At 40.8% G+C, this 13989-nt stretch overlaps 1 protein-coding gene across 2 annotated transcripts in view; it reads right to left on the bottom strand.

Annotated features, from left to right (window-relative positions):
- The window catches only part of grik4 (glutamate receptor, ionotropic, kainate 4), a 384934-nt gene that overhangs the window by 263198 nt on the left and 107747 nt on the right, over positions 1-13989 (bottom strand). For both annotated transcript variants that reach the window (XM_082502815.1, XM_082502816.1), the window contains one exon: positions 13691-13873. The gene's annotated coding sequence lies outside the window, so the exon portion shown is untranslated. The remainder of the gene's footprint in view (positions 1-13690; positions 13874-13989) is intronic.

The raw sequence follows: 13989 nt of genomic DNA, 5'->3' as shown, positions 1-13989 counted from the left end.
CAAACAGCAACTACTATTACTGCTGTTGGAATCTATCTTTCCACTGTGAGCTATTAAACTGCTGCCGCATTCACCTCCAGAAGCTTCCCCCCACCCCTTCGGCTTAGATCACTGCTGACCTGAGAAGCGATCAACCAAGTCCTGATTAATGGGTCTCTAAGCCTGCTTGGAGGCAATCACACTCAGAAGTTTGGCCAAACAGTAACAAATGGGACGCTCAGCAATCATTCTTTATTGCATCAATAACCTCGGTTATCGATTAATCAGCATTAAAATTTTAGAGGAGATGCACACCTTAATTGTTAGTGTACAACACATCTTTATTGAACATTTGAAAATACTTCCTTGAATTTTCTAGACACAGCTGGAAGCAGAGGGTTGCGATCTATGTATTAGTCTGAGGAAACACTGAGTTGCTATGGTGATCAGCATGTGCAGAGGCAAGCTGTTATTGATGACTTTAAGAAATTGAACTTCTAAGTAAGCAGCACAGTACCTAAATTGATTTTGTCACTTGAAGCTAAGGTGATACTGTGCAGATTTGCCCCCCTTTTAACTCTCCAAGGAAGTGTTATGGGCCATTTGGCCTGATAAGTAGAGACTTGTCTCTTGTCTGAATGGTGTGGTGGTGGTGGTGGACACGCTTTTGTTTCTCTGAGAAGAAGGCAAAGATTGCCCTCATCAATCTAATGCCTCTTCCCCTGAGGTAATCATTTCCACAGAGCAGCACGGCATCTCATTAGGATGATTCGCTCTCAGTGTCAGTCAGCCTCAAACACCTTCACAACAAAAACTCTAGTGCGAGGGAAAACACACACTCTCAGATTATTAGACAACACGATGGCACTGGCTCTCACACCTAGAGTACATTAGTGTGATTGGACAAAATGCATTTTCTATTCCTAAGCAGCATTTCATGATAATTTGACAAAGTGAATGCAATCCTTTCCACCAGTAGACTTTATTTATAACAAAAAGCAAGTTCTCATTATCATTTCTTCTACAAATAATTCAATGTATGTACAGGTAATGATAACGTGCATTATTATTTAGTGGTGATTCAAGCAAAATATTAAGACAGTTAAGTTATAGGTGCCGTCACTTTCAGAGTATGCAAACAGGCAACGTAGCATTGCGGTCGCAGGGGGATGATGCATATGAAAACTCAAACAATTGAGATTATTTAAAAAGACATATATTAATGTAATGAAGTTAATGACTGCTGTATGTGGGATGATGTGATGTACATACGCATGCATACTCTTGTAGTATGATATCTTTTAGCAACATGACACTTGTTGCCTCTTTTTCTACAAAATTATTAATATTGCGTAAAACTTCTGGAAAAAAATACAATATATATGGCACCGGACCCTTTAGATTCGATTTTCTCTGGCTTGTGTGTGTGAATGCATCATTTGATTTCAAAAAGCTCAAAGCCACAATTCCTCCCCTGAGAGAAAACCACAGCCAGTGGAAGGAGTCTAGACACTAAATCTTTCTGTGACCTTTATGCAACCAAAGAAACAGCCTTGATGCCATATATCCACACATGCAAATGCACATCACCAGCCTCAGGCTCTCTATTCTCCAGCATTTGGTGAGAATGGGAGAAGTACAAAAGACCAAGTAACAATAAAGAAGGAAATCAGGCTGAAAACACAACTGGAATGCTTTTTTCTTCACCTGGGACTTCAATCTAGCATCGACTGTGCCCTTCATAGGTGGATAAACTCTTGCCAAACTCCCACCAAAATCATCTAATCAAATACAGGTGAAGCTTTTAAACCGAGAGTTGAGCTACACGCCTCTGATTGTAACCAAACACAGTGATATAGCATTTAATAATATATCCTCTAATATCAGATGAAGTTAAACACACCTGTTTTTTTTCTTCCTTTACCCCAATCTCACCTCTCTCTTTCTTTACCCAACCGTGCACAAGGCGATAAACGAAACGAGGGCTGGCATGCTCCCTGGACATTTTAATTAGCTGGTCTTTAATTCAGCCTGACCCCCTTTCAACTTTGATCAGTCGGCGGGTGCTCTGATAAGGACCTGTCACTCACTTGCAAAGAGCGGGGTTATTCAACAGCAAATTGTCTCTTTGCAATTTGCAGATGCTCTCTTCCTGTGCTGTCTTGGAGGAAGCGTTCACAGCTCAGTGAAAACTAAAAGCCCAATGAGAATGGAAATATAGCACGTGATCTGTCCTTATGCATCGCAGCTCTTCATTTACTACACCACCACAGACGTGGACAGGGCTTGAATGCAAGTGCATTCACCTGATTAAAACAAGTCCAGAGTTTCCCGGAGGCAAAATTATTGTGTATTAGTGTTACCCTTCAGTCCCGAAGGCGAACATTGTGTTTCATTTAGCTTAATAATGACACGAGGCTTGGGCTTGATGAAAACCAGCTAAGAGCAGCGATGATAATAGAAACTAAATTCTGTATTTATGTAACACTCAAAGTGCTAGAAAATGTCTGTGGTGTTTCTGCAGACAAAGAGCCTAGGGAGTACTTATTTCTTAAAATACCAAAATCAGCCTTATAGCTCCAAATAATATCTAGCTTTAACAGTATGCATCCAACATAGACGCAAAGTGGCAGACACAAAGTTGTGCAAGAAAAAAAAAACCTCATCTCTCGATGCACGCTAAGTCAATTTACTACTGTGTGCTCCATTCCCTTGACAGCAAAGAGCACAGCAGATTGAAACGCCCTGTTCATATTTGACATTTCTATTCATTAGGCTTTTTAAAAGATTACTTTTCTAAATTGTATTACTTAGGCCAATAATCATCCATAACAATAATAATCATGCAATGATTTCCTGAACCATCACCTTCCCTACAACGTGCTCCTGCTAAAAAGCATGAAAGGGTGAAAATGGTGTTCTCTACCAAAGCATCAGTTTTTTAGCAAGAACCATAATACGTTTAACCGAGGATTACGCGGGCATTATTGCTGGGAATCTAAGCTTCTGAACCAAGCTGAAGCCCAGATTGTGGAGCCGCTAATGGCCTCTAACCAGGCTTAAACAATCCATTATCCACAGAACAAATGGAACACAGCATTGTTGGGTTTTTTGTCAACAAAAGATCAACATCAGCACCTCTGGCTTCATGTCACCGCATTGTCACGTTCCAAGTCTGACCTCTTCTGCCCTATTATTACAAGACTTTTCAGGCAAACTGGTCCCATTTATTAGCCAGCTTACTCTGTGACAACAGCCAGTTTCTGTGTAACTCTGACTCGAGGTCTCTCCAAGTTGTAAATGGGATTGGAAAGTGTCCACAATAGCTGAAACAATACCACCCCTCACCACACACCACTGGAGCAGGCAGTACCGTCTAGCCTGTCTACACGCTGCTGCCCTTCAGTCTTGTGCTGATCATATCTGGAGATGCTATGGTGACTTTGCCAGCTACACTCACTCAAACTCCTTCTCAACCTCTTCTTCTGTTTCTAATATCCGAGGTATCATGTCTCTCTCACCGCCTCTGTTTCTCTGTCTAAATCCTCAGACAGTCTTGCCTTCTCTCTGTCTCCAAACCCGTCTCTCTACTCCCTACTATCTCTTATTCTCTTCTGCTGTGCCTCATAGCTGTGCCTTCCTTTCTTCTAGCTAGCTTTTATTTGACCTCTACTTAAAACTCCTCCATCTCTCGCCGTCCTTCTGTATTTCTGATCCCAGAAACCTGCACCTGAAATCGATATTCTTTCCCATTCAACAGGCAGTATGGTAACAAAAAGTATAAGACACGATCATTGACTGAAGGAAACATGGCATGAAGTGAGAGAGAGACAGACAGAAACTGAATGTTTACCAGCAGATTTGTGCCACTGAGTTTAACAGTGAATCTTAATTCCTTCACCAGATACCAGAAATTACAGTGCGCATTCATGACAACTGCTGATGCAAGTGGCAGAAAATCTTATGGAGGTTGTGTATCATGGGTTTGGATTTTCCAATTATGCACTACTGTGTTCATAAAAAGCCAAGCAGCATCTCATAATGCAGACAAAAATCAATGCTTCAATGTCCTTTTTAGCATAAATGATGTGTGAATGAATTGCAAGCATAGTCTCCAACAAGAGTGCCTATATGCATATTTTCCACACCCTCCATTGCTAAATGCCCAAAAATACCAAACCTGGGTTTGGTATTTTTGGGCTTTGAGTTTGCATAATTTTGCCTCGTTAATTGTTATAAATGTTTTCAATGAATGCAGATTAAACTACTTCTTCTAATTCCTATAACAGAGTTGTCTATTGCGATGAATGCAGCTCTATACATCTGTTACTTCTGACAGCTACTCACCGGCCAGATGCTGCCACTGATTAAGCTCAAAAGCGCCAAAAGCCACCCCAACCTTCGCCCATATGTCACTCAATTCTAATTAAGATGGTTTGGTCTTAATTAAAGCAGCACCTAATAAACAAGGTTTTTATATTTCTATTCACACTTAGTTTGGGACTGTTTAAAGGAGCAGCACAGTACATTATGCATTTTTTAAAATATACACACACCAGATACTTTATTAGATACACCTTGGTAGTACTAGGTTGGACTGCCTTTTATCCTTCAGATTGAAATGATCTGAACTTTTTGACATAGTGTGTTATCCTGCTCCAAGCAGACATGAGAAGATGTGGTCGTAAAGGGAAGGACACGGTCAGCAGCAATGTTCATATATGCTGTAGCTTGTATAAGTTCCTGAGTTGGTACTAAGGGACCCAAAATGGACCAAGATAGTATCCCCCACACCACCACCTGCCTGAGCTGCTGATACAAGGCAGTATGGAGCATCGATTAGTTGTAATGAGTGGTTATATGAGATGCTCTCACCTTTCTCTCAGCTTGAAGCAGCTGTCCTTCTCAATGCATTTTCACAGAGAACAGCTTCTCGTGGGATATTTTCATTCTTTTTAAGCCCTAGAGTCGGCTGCGTCCCAGCAGATCAGCAGTTTCTGAAATACTCAGACCACCCAATTTGGCATCAACAACCATGCCACGTTTAAACCTCAGCATCTTCTGAGTTGCTGCCATGTGATGTATTGTGCAGTATTTCAGGTGCATAATTATACTATTTCTCATCCGCGTAGTTTGTCATTCAGCCAGTGTTATACTTTCTAATTCATAAGCTGCACTTCACCTTGTAAAAGATAGCTTCTTAACTCTTTCTAAAACCTTACATCCCCTCTAGGCTTTCTTCGCCATGTATATTCAATGTGCTACACAGACGAGGAGTTCTGTGTTTGAATCATGTGTTATCCGTTGTACTCTGATCTTGCTTATGCATCTTTTGTTCCCCCTGATTTCATTTTCCAGAAGAGCTGTCAGGCATGTGGACAAAACTGCCTACCACATGGTGTCGGAGTAATGAACAATTTATGTTCCGCCAGTTGAGATCCACAATCAGAAACCATCTCCATAAATTGGCAACAAAAATATTCAAACAACAATTTAAAAAGCTCTGATCAACCACAAGTCAAGCAAACACAACAACAAATAGAGGACCAGCAAACTGAGAGCTGAACTTGGACTCTTTGATATAACATGTTCCTAATGATTGATAAACATGACTAAGTATCACAGTATAAGTTTCATCATAACCTTGCCTGATTTAAATTTGACCCCTTCAAGATCATCTACTCATGCACCGAAGGACCACTTCCATTCCTGCCCATATTTTTTTACGTCACTTCCTAGTAGTCTGTTATGACCACTTGTACTGTGCATGCTGCAGTTTTACCATGGACTTCAACTATGTGCAGGGTCACTGGTTTTCATACAATAGTTTCCAGTTGACAAAGCCACATTTTCAAGCACTCCTTATTACCATTTTACAGTATAACTCCTCCTTTCACTTTTTTTTCAAACGATCTTTTCAGTTTTAAGAAAAATACACGTCTCTGTTTTCAGAAAAGCACATGGACCTGATGCAAATGAAGCCTCCGATCTCTTACGAATGGAGACCAAACACTTCTTCCGCTTTGTCCTCTCTGCCCTCACTACCATGGATAAAATAAGATTTACCGCAATTTTCTTTCCATGATGTCTGTGAACTGTTCTTCACAGAAGTAGAAAGGCCTAATTAGGCAATCCCACATGGACCCTGAGCTTTAATCACACCCTAATGTTCACAGCCTGGTGCTCTAAGGGTAAACATACAAAAGGCAGACATGGACTTGCACACACAGATCTATGCCTTCCTTTATAAAAGGTTTTGCTTCTAAAGTGTCTTTAAAACACAAATTGAGTATTACAGGCCCTAGCTATGCATTTTAATTTATTTTACAACTTACAAGCATACAATGGGAACAATTTCAAAAGATAAAAAGATCCTTGAGGTTAGCAAAATGGTAATTAGCCAATCAAAATCTTGAGTCATAAAACAACAAAGGCTATAACAACACCAGTTTGCTGAGTTTTCCATGAAGAACTTTGAAAATCCTCCATGATTTGTTTTCTGTTTGAACTCCTATCACCATGCAAGACGTGACGCAGACCATATATAACCATAACTATATATACAAGTTTCTGGTATGCTTGTGACCAATGAATTTTAAATGCAAGCATTAGCGATTTACTCATTTTCTTCAGAATTAAAAGACTGGGAGGAGACACAAACAGAGCCTTCCCAAAGGTGTGCCAGTCCCAAAGCCTGGATAAATAGGAGGGTTGCATCAGGAAGGGCATCCAGAGTGAAATCAAGCATGCAGACACGTCTGCTGTGGGAATCCCTTTTGAAACAAACGAGAAGCCAAAAGCGTCTGTAATCATTAAAGTATTTACTAAACAAAAATTGGTGACATCATGTATATTCATTCATTAAAATTCAGAGTTTCTTTTCCAACAGTAACAAGCTCAACACCAACAGCACATATAAAGAAGCCAAATGGCATTCAGGCTGGATTGGCGCTATGGTCAGCTTGGACATCCCCAGTAACTTCTTATTTGGCCTCCAATATACTAGAGCTGTCTACCAGAGTTCTTGTACCTGTCTGCCTCAGTAATCTGCCAGGGAGCAGACAAACATCAGTGGGCCTTATCTCTACTTCTCAGGAGCAGCCAGGGAAGGAGGCAGGTAGCCCAGAGGCAACAGAGACAGGAGCAGACTGGTGCAGGCTCGTGAATTCAGTCAGCACACAAATAAAAGCAGTTAATCAAACGCAGGCATACACAAACATCTATACACACCACAGACATGCCAAAGCACATAAAAGGTATTCTGGAAATAAGGAACTGAGCGCTATTTTATATCTGCTAAACTTAATGCACTGAACCTGCTGTAGTGTAGTCCCAGAATAAAAACGTGAAGTGAAAATGAGCTTAATAGGTCTTAACGAGCATGACGTACAAGAACTAGTTCAATATTTCCAATAATAGAGAATGGTGTAGTTGTCACATACTGAGTGGCTAAAATGCAACATTTTCACCAAAGATTCCACAAGTGGGCAGTGAAATTGAAACCATATGCTCAATCCACTTCCTTTGAGCCAAAGTCAATAAAAAGTCAAATTCTGTTAGTAGTAGATTTCATGGGGCACTCGAGCCTCAAAGAAATTCAATGTCTGTACAGCACACTGTGTGTTCCAGCATTTGTATTCACAGCAAACTGGACCTGTGGGAGAATGTGGTGGCTTAAAAATATGAAAAGCGAGTCCTCCTGAATATGAATAGCAGTTTGGTTTTACTGTTACTGACACACATAAGAGTTAGTAATATGACATAGGCTAAATCAGTGTTCTTATTTTTGGACCGTGCCTACATGTGTGGGTGTGCACATGTGGAGAAGAGGATTTTTTTCCTTGCAATAATTGAAAAGTTTCAAATGGAAACATGTTATTCAACGTGCTTTCAAAAAGGCTGACTATGTAACAGCTTTTACAATCATTTTAGCGTGTGTTAAAAGGTAGGAATTTCTTTCAAATGTAAAGGATTTTAGATCAACAATCTGTGGGGTCTAATATAGAGTATGTCATTACACAAACCGTACTGAATTGGTTGTTGATCCAAACTCATTTAGCTGTCTTCTTATGACATTTCTTTTTGGTCTTGATAGTGTACAGCTGTCAGCAGAATCCTCCAGATGATAGTGCATCCTTTCCTTTAAGCAAGTATGACAAAAAATGACAAAATTTCCCAGGGGAACCCACCCAAGGGATTAATAAAGTTTTATCTTATCTTATCTCTTATCTTATGTAGCAGAGGTCATGGCAAAAATAGAGGGGTGGCCCTGCGAGGAAAGAACAGAAAGTCACCACATGCTTAAGTTGTCATACCCGCTTTTATGCTGTGCGTGCTTTTATGATCTGTATGTAAGACAAAAGGTTACATTCAAGTCGCTGGCACGCTGTCATCTGGAGCTTTGTTTACTTGCTCAAAAACAAAGAGAATTTCAGATGGGACATGCTTGGCACCATCACCCGACATTCACAAAGGTGCGTCAGGTGTTCTGTTGTAAAACTCAAGTAGCCTCTTTTAACATTGCATTGAATCTAACCGAAAAGGTCGATTAGCTCACGCAAAACTGTTAGATCACACTTCATGTAGCATCAGTATTCAAAGCCACACTGGACCTCTTTCTAACTACAGAAGCCAATATTTTCTTTTAAATTTTAGTGTTACTGTCTTGAGGTACAGAAATGATAGAGTTTGTTCATAAAAAAAAGTTAAAATGTGATTACAAATGAGTTTCTCTTTCTATTGTTGGGGGGGGGAAACTTATAGTATGTACTAGTGGTGCAACGGATCACGGTTGATCCGTAATCCCAACCGATCCCACTCCACGGTTCGGCACGCACGTGATCCGAAGATTCGAAAAAGAAGGAAAAAAAGTATGTGTATGGTGGGCGTGGTCAGTCTGTCAAGCAATAGTTATGGCCAGCGCTAGCGGTCCAAGTGGAGGAGCAGAGGAGTTTGCGGCATTTAAGCAGCCATTTGCTCCCCAATCCTACCGTGCTAAAGCTATTACAAAAGCTACTGGGGTGTTTAGCTCCAGACATGAGGCCCTATTCCGTTGTGCAAAACAAGGGGTTTAAACTATGATGAACGTGCTTGAGCCACGCTATGATATCCTGTTGCGTGTCCGCTTCAGTGACAAGATCGTACCCAGGTATGTATGAGCAGGAAAAGTTTAAAGTTTTGGCTGAACTGTCCCATGTATCGTCTGTTGCCCAACTACAAATGGGTGGACCTCCAGAGCAACGGAAAGATACGTGACCGTGACCGCTCATTATATCACAGCGGTGTGTTGGATACAAAGCCCTGTACTGCCCTATATTGCACCTTAATTTGTTTTTATATAATTGCGTGGAATGAGTATTGAGTTGAATGTTTTTTAATGGGCAAAAAAATATTTAAATAAGTTAATAAGTAAATGTTAAAATTTTGTCTTTTTTTCTTTTTTTTGCTGATCCGAAAATTGATCCGATCCGTGACTTAAAACCGTGATCCGATCCGAACCGTGAGATTTTTGATCCGTTGCACCACTAGTATGTACTGTCTAGTAACTGTAGCCAGCGTGTAATTAAATCCAGAGCCAAAAAGGAACATTTTGCACAGTAACAACAGTGAGTATCTCAGAAAAATAAGTCTGTGAAGGTTCTCAGTCATCCAGGTCATCGTAGTCTAAGGAGCTTGGCAAGAAAAGTGTCTGGACATCCTTGAGTTGCTTGAAGACGTTTCACCTCTCATCCGAGAAGCTTCTTCAGTTCTAAGGTCAAATGGTGGAGAGTCCCAGATTTAAACCCAGTGGGAGTTTTCCCCCAAAAGGGACAATGGACCCCCTAATGATCCTCTACCTAATCACCTGAGCCAAGGTGTGAAAGCGGGTGTGGGTCACAATCAGCCATGGTTTCGTGTGAGCTCATTGTGAAACCTGGCCCCACCTTATCATGTGATTTCCTGAGGTTGGATGGTCCAGGATGTGGGCCACTTCACAAGCGCATGGCACAACATAGAAGAGCCACCTCCACGGGACAAGACTCAGCAGTTCATTTGTATCTAAAAGACAAAAGTCACTCTTTCGAGGACGCCAACGTTCACATTTTGGACAGAGAGGACAGATGGTTTGAAAGAGGAGTGAAAGAAGCCATCTATGTCCACTGTGAGCGACCATCTTTGAACAGAGGCGGTGGTTTACGACACCAACTGTCTGCCATCTATAATCCAGTTTTGAGATCCCTTCCCAGACGCCTTAACGCCCACTCACATCCTGGGCCATCTGACCTCAGGAAATCACATGATAGGGTGGGGCCAGGTTTCACAATGAGCTCACACGAAACCATGGCTGATTGTGACCCACACCCGCTTTCACACCTTGGCTCAGGTGATTAGGTAGAGGATCATCAGGGGTCCTTTGTCCTTCTTTGGGAGGAAACTCCCACTGGGTTTAAATCTGGGACTCTCCACCTTTTTTTTTTCCGATCATGGGGCCACCACTCTACCTACTGAGCTATCCCTGCCCCCTTGACTGACTCCCCTGACTCTCCACCTTTTTGACCTTAGAACTGAAGAAGCTTCTCGGATGAGAGGTGAAACGTCTTCAAGCAACTTAAAGAAGTCCAGACGCTTTTCTTTCCAAGCTCCTTAGACAGTCCAGGATCAGGAAAACGTCTGATATAAAAAAGAGTTATATCTAAACTTGTGGCTAGAAAATGGGTGTAGGTGACGGAAGTTCATCTACAAAAGGAAAAAAGAAAAGACAGAAAATGCATTTTTATGGATTCATTTTACACGTGCGGACAAAAATGCCTCCGCTGAAGAAATCTCAATAAAGTAATCCCCTTTCATGCAAACAGTGTTAAATTATAGTACAATAAGCAGCTTTGTGATATAAAATAAGTCCAGTTTTTCCTTTAGTTATTTTGCAAAAAAGAAAGTGTGTGTCACTGTTAGATTGCAGCAATCTGTTTGTTTTATTTATTCTTTTATTTTTTTTCAAGGACTAAGGACAGAGGACCATACAATTTGGACTTCACAATCTTCACAAGCCCTTTAATTACAGTAATTACAGGCACTGTAAGAGCTAGTATCTCTCTAGCAGCTTGGGATTACTTGACCCTTGAACCTTTTCACACTAAAGCTGCTCCACGCTTCCTCACAGGAAGTTTTTATAAAATGAAAGCTTAGCTCCCGACAGCTGATCATCTGCATTTTCACTGCAGTCTAAAGACACTGGAAGATGAGGCAATTTAGTGCACTCTTATCAGAAAAAAAGCAATGTCTGCTCTACATTTGGGAATCTGCTCTGTTCTTGTGTCAGATCTGTGTGTCTGCGGACATTGAGCGCTGTAACCGCACAGGAAGCAGAGAGGCCACAGCAGTCAGATGAAGCTTCAGCCACATTCACACAGAATCTGGTAATGTAGCGTCTTCTGCCGTGGTTACATGGAGGTGTGGGTGTGTTTGTTTGTGCTTTATAATGTAACCTCTGCTAAGCAAGCAGAAAATAAAGTTTTATTTCAGCCATTCACACCTTTGTTCTCATTAAAGCTCTTGTTTTCCCTTGACTCTCTAGCTCACTTGACCACCATAAATCAACCATGAGGAGGGCAAGTCTGAGTGTTGTGTTTACAAAAAGGAACTTGATTTTTACCCAGAAGATGAGATTGTTGACCATGCGGAAACCTTTGGGACTGAAAAATAAAGGCCAAAAAGTTCTTCTAGTGGCCACCTGAGGTTGGACTCCAAAAGCAGGTTCATGCCCACTCATCCTGATGTTTAAATATCCAACTTTACAGCATCATCTTTACTGCCTAGTGCAAAAAGTGGTTTTGATCAGGCCTTATTGGATGTTAACAACCTCATAGCACCATTTGAACCCAATAGAGCACTTCACTCTCATACTGCTGGTTTACTTTGGTTCCTACAGTATTTAAAAGTAGAATGGGAGGCAGAGCTTTCAGCTTTCCGCTCCCAGTTTGGATTCAGGAGACAGACACTCTCTGTACTTTTAGAATTGGGCTTAAAAATGTTCTTTTTAATAAAACACAGTTAGGGCTTCTGTAGATATCCTGCAACAGGCTTGGGCTTCTTACCACGACGCATTATTTGTTTTTACTTCACTCACTGTTTTTTACTCACTGTGTGTTTATAGTACATTTTGCTTTTAATCATTACTTACTATTAATCTCTGGCTCTCCTCTACAGTGTGTCTTTATCATATCTTCCCCCCCTCACCCCCAACCATTCATGGAAGATGGCTGCCTTTCCCTGTGTCTGGTTCTGCTGGAGGTTTCTTCTTGTTAAAAGGGAGTTTTTCCTTCCCACTGTCTCCATGTGCTTGCTCATAGGGATTCATCTTATTATTGGGGGTTTCTCTGTATTATTGCAGGGTCTTTACCTTACAATATAAACCACTTTGACACAATTGTTTCTGTGATTTGGCACTATATAAATAAAAATGAATTGAATCTAGTTTTTCTGCTTCAGAAAAAATTTGAAACACAGAGTTTGTTTCAAATTTTGGTGCATGAAATTAAAGACTTATAAAGCCTGTTAATTAATAATCTCTGTCTCTGCACTCATACATCGCATGGATGCAGCTTGCTAACCAAGTGTCTTAGTGTTTATATATTCATAGTCATAATGATATATTGACCACATAATCCAAATACGATGATTTCTGGTTTGAAAAAAAAAAACAGAAAACTCACATGACAGTGGCAAAAATGCTAATGATTAAAAATGAAAAATCCTGCCACAAGCATGAAAGTGGCTTTTTGTATCTTTTATGAAATCCTGAAAACACCACCAGTAGTTTACCACTGAAACTTCGTAAAAATGAAAAAACACTACTCCGAATTAAACTGGGATGTTTTTGGTGTAAAAAAAATTAACTGGAACTTTTTCAGACCTGGAAATTTCTCAAGTTTCCAACTGAAGTTGGAGTACATCGGAACTGAACGTCTCCCATACCGTTGTGTTGCTCTGCATGTTATTTCGTGAAGTCAGATTCGCCTTTTTGTTACGCACGTTTATTTTCTCCACCCCCCTGATCTGCTTCTAATTCAGTCAGTGTTTCTTCTGCATTTTCCAGAATTACTTTCAACAACTCCCAGAGAACTTGCCTGGCCTTTGGCTTACACTTTTATTTATAGATGCAGCGAGCAATACAGCATACTAATCACAATACTAAGAGCAGAAGCGCGTTTTCCCTCGCTGACTTGCTTCTTCAACTCACAAGAGCAACACTGGGTCTTTTGGAGCTGCTGACAAAATTGGAGACGTGGGCGGCAATTCAAAGGTCTATCCTAGTGTTTACCAGTGATGTTTTAGATTGCTGATATTTTTCCACTTGAATTAACCTCTTGAACCCAGATATTACCCTCAAATAGTGCCAGTATTATAAAAGCATTTTACTTCAATTTATAGTAGACTACTGTAGAAAAACAGATTTTCTCTGCTATATGGACGCTTTGTTTAAAGGATGCTTCTGTACAAGTTTCTTATATTTGGGGACAATAACCACATGTGATGTGCAACTTTAAATTTCAGTGGAAATATGCTCACATTTGTGAAGTTTTTTTAATACAAAATAAATATTGACATTCAGCATGGTGTATCCCTCTTACACACCCTACAGCCCACAGATGGCAAAAAGACCTTAGTCTAAACTCATTGTCATTAAACAGGGCAGGTGAGTGGCGGCTGATTACCAAACATCTTTTCCTACCTTTGATCTCCTGAGGTGTGGGGCTCTAATCCATCTTGCAGCACAGGAGGCTGTCTGATCTAGGTGGTTGTGGTAGCCACTTAGCTCCTCCTCATCTCACATACACATATAGTATGTGTCCCCGGCTCTTGCAGAGGGTACACACACAAGGAAAAGAAGATGGAGCTGCTACTTACAGGCACTCTGTATGAGAGAAAGGGAGGGGGAGGGGGGGGAGAGAGAGAAAGAAATATGAGTCAGAGGAGAGAAAGAAAAAAATGAATAGGTTTATTTGAAGCGCATACACACAGACCATAACC

This window comes from Aulonocara stuartgranti (genome assembly GCF_965226115.1).
Source record: "Aulonocara stuartgranti genome assembly, chromosome: 14".
NCBI classification, from domain to species: Eukaryota; Metazoa; Chordata; class Actinopteri; order Cichliformes; family Cichlidae; genus Aulonocara; species Aulonocara stuartgranti.
Note: the sequence above shows the minus strand (reverse complement) of the source record. Positions and strands in the feature narration are given on the sequence as shown.